This window comes from Propithecus coquereli, unplaced genomic scaffold, assembly GCF_000956105.1.
Source record: "Propithecus coquereli isolate 6110/MARCELLA unplaced genomic scaffold, Pcoq_1.0 Scaffold90, whole genome shotgun sequence".
Lineage (NCBI taxonomy): Eukaryota > Metazoa > Chordata > Mammalia > Primates > Indriidae > Propithecus > Propithecus coquereli.
In genome coordinates this window covers 438,833-439,209 of record NW_012155285.1, presented here as the reverse complement: position 1 = coordinate 439,209, position 377 = coordinate 438,833, and positions in this window count along the sequence as shown.

Genomic DNA, 377 nt, shown 5'->3' with positions numbered 1-377 from the left:
GATTGCTTGCCTAGCTACTAGTATTTGCCCATGTTGGTGACTGAACTCTGTGGTGGGAAGATTTCATTACAGGTATCAAATATTAGAGATAAAAATTATGTAAAATTGACACATGTTGTAGTTATAGTCTATTATTATTTCTCTTAGGAAGGCTTTGAAAAATTTAGAGCAGTTTAGTCTGAATTCACCCTTCTGTTGACCGTAAATATAAAATACACATTCCACTATACTATGCATAGTTACAAGTGCTAAACTGGCCAATAATGTATGTTAGATATATAGTTACATCATTTTAGTCATTAATTTTTAGGATTTAAAAATAAACCAATCTCTCCTTTAGCAATTTTTAAAACAATTTTTTAATTGTTTAGGAATTG